Source organism: Ascidia mentula (genome assembly GCF_947561715.1).
Source record: "Ascidia mentula chromosome 2 unlocalized genomic scaffold, kaAscMent1.1 SUPER_2_unloc_9, whole genome shotgun sequence".
Taxonomy (NCBI): domain Eukaryota; kingdom Metazoa; phylum Chordata; class Ascidiacea; order Phlebobranchia; family Ascidiidae; genus Ascidia; species Ascidia mentula.
The window spans coordinates 1-2,500 of NW_028113719.1; the positions used below are offsets into that span (position 1 = coordinate 1).

The 2,500-nt window shown below is 61.5% G+C and overlaps 2 non-coding genes and 1 pseudogene across 2 annotated transcripts in view; all 3 read right to left on the minus strand.

Annotated features, from left to right (window-relative positions):
* LOC145916711 (large subunit ribosomal RNA) lies at window positions 1-1,264 on the minus strand (annotated as a pseudogene; the record flags this gene model as incomplete).
* A 244-nt stretch (window positions 1,265-1,508) lies between these two features.
* On the minus strand, window positions 1,509-1,662 carry LOC145916694 (5.8S ribosomal RNA). Its single transcript, XR_014404873.1, has one exon. It is a non-coding gene; the product is annotated as a 5.8S ribosomal RNA (ribosomal RNA).
* A 259-nt stretch (window positions 1,663-1,921) lies between these two features.
* Window positions 1,922-2,500, minus strand: part of LOC145916726 (small subunit ribosomal RNA) — a 1,824-nt gene continuing 1,245 nt past the window's right edge. The window contains exon 1 of the ribosomal RNA XR_014404894.1: window positions 1,922-2,500. This exon is cut by the window's right edge and continues 1,245 nt beyond it. This is a non-coding gene — a ribosomal RNA (small subunit ribosomal RNA).

Here is a 2,500-nt window from a genome sequence, read left to right on the forward strand (position 1 = left end):
AGAATAGGTTGAGGACGTTTCGTCCCCAAGGCCTCTAATCATTCGCTTTACCAGATAAAACTGCGACCACCGAGCGCCAGCTATCCTGAGGGAAACTTCGGAGGGAACCAGCTACTAGATGGTTCGATTAGTCTTTCGCCCCTATACCCAAATTTGACGATCGATTTGCACGTCAGAATCGCTACGGTCCTCCACCAGAGTTTCCTCTGGCTTCAACCTCCTCAGGCATAGTTCACCATCTTTCGGGTCCCAACGCGCACGCTCTCGCTCGACCTCTCCGGCAGAGCGGACGAGATCGGCCGGTGATGCGGCCGTCCAGAGAGACGGCATCTCACCTCCGCCGGACCGCGCCGACATTCACTTTCACTGCGCCCATGGGTTTCGCACTGCCCCGTGGCTCGCGCGCACGTTAGACTCCTTGGTCCGTGTTTCAAGACGGGTCGGGAAGGTGGCTGACGTTAGCCGCGGACCCCGTGCGTCTCGCGCGGCGCTGCCCACCCGCAACCGACACGCCGCAACTGGGCACTGAGCACAGTCCCCAACCGGCGACGCACCGGCTCGGACGGGACGCCCGGCCCACGAAGGGCAGACGCGGCGATCCCTCCTCGCCCGGGCGACGGGCCGACGTGTCCGCGCGCCTATAACACCCACCCGGGGGCGGGCTACCTTGCGCGCGGCCTTCTCGCCGCCTCCCAGACGGTCGCGGCCTTCGCACGGCGCTAGTGCGCTGGAGCTGCTCGGAGGACAGCGCGAACGACGGGCCGCAAGGCTCCGCACGCCCACACGCTCCGCTCGGCTTCAGCTGAAAGCGTCGCGCGACTCGACAGGCCCTCCCGTTTGCCTCTCGACGGTTTCACGTACTCTTTAACTCTCTCTTCAAAGTGCTTTTCAACTTTCCCTCACGGTACTTGTTCGCTATCGGTCTCGCGACAGTATTTAGCCTTAGATGGAGTTTACCACCCGCTTTGGGCTGCATTCCCAAACAACCCGACTCTGGGAAGACGCAGAGCGCGCGCCCTCGCCGCCACCATGGGCCTGACACCCGCACCGGGACGAGGCCTCGATCAGAAGGACGCGGGCGGCGAACGACGTACGCGCAGCGAATTCCTTACGCCACAATTCCACGCGCCGCAGAGGCGCGCGGATTCGGCGATGGGCACTTCCCACTTCACTCGCCGTTACTGGGGGAATCCTCGTTAGTTTCTTTTCCTCCGCTTAGTAATATGCTTAAATTCAGCGGGTAGCCTCGTCCGACCTCAGGCCGATAATCCAGTGCCTCGTTTGCGAGAGACACGCGCGCGCCACCGAAGCTCGTGCGAGCGCCGCGCCCGAACGCGAGCCGTGCTGCTCCGGGCCGGGATCCTCTTCGAGGCCGACTCGTAACGAGACGCACGCCGCGTTCGGTTTCGCGCGCTGACACTGCGTTCGTGCTGTCCTGGGCGGGACGACCGTGGCAACGGCCGACACCGCACCGGCCCGACGCGTCGCCGCGCGGGAACGTTACAACGCGACCCTGAGGCGGGCGTGGCGCCGGGATTGACCCGGTGCCGCAATTTGCGTTCAGAACGTCGATGCTCAATGTGTCCTGCAATTCACATTAATTCACGCAGCTAGCTGCGTCCTTCATCGACTCGCGAGCCGAGTGATCCACCGCCAAGAGCCCTCCGTGACTTCGTCAGTTGGACAAGCGCGACCCAGCCGGATTGCACAGTCGAAAAAGCGGTGGCCGAGCGGTCGCCAGCCGTAGGCGACGCATGAAGCCAGCCTGGCACATGGCCACGGCACTCGGCGCAGAACGAAACAGGGTGACCGAAGTGCAATCGCGTGCGCCTCAACAGCGACGAAGGGCGTGCGCGGCCGCCAAGATACGGAGCCTTCTCCACCTGTCGAACGCACGACCACTCGATCGGCGATCGGCCGGTAATGATCCTTCCGCAGGTTCACCTACGGAAACCTTGTTACGACTTTTACTTCCTCTAAATGATCAAGTTAGATCGTCTTCTCGGACGCCGGCGCGGCCGTTGCCGAACGCGCCAGGTCCAATCGGAGGACCTCACTAAACCATTCAATCGGTAGTAGCGACGGGCGGTGTGTACAAAGGGCAGGGACGTAATCAACGCGAGCTGATGACTCGCGCTTACTGGGCATTCCTCGTTCAAGGGAAACAATTGCAATTCCCTATCCCTAGCACGACCGGGGTTCAGCGGGTTACCCGGACCTTCCGGCCTAGGCGGCGACACGCTGATCCGGTCAGTGTAGCGCGCGTGCGGCCCCGAACATCTAAGGGCATCACAGACCTGTTATTGCTCAATCTCGTGTGGCTAAGCGCCACTAGTCCCTCTAAGAAGTTCAACGCCGACCGATAGGGTCGCGTAACTAGTTAGCAAGCCAGAGTCTCGTTCGTTATCGGAATTAACCAGACAAATCGCTCCACCAACTAAGAACGGCCATGCACCACCACCCACAGAATCAAGAAAGAGCTCTCAATCTGTCAATCCTC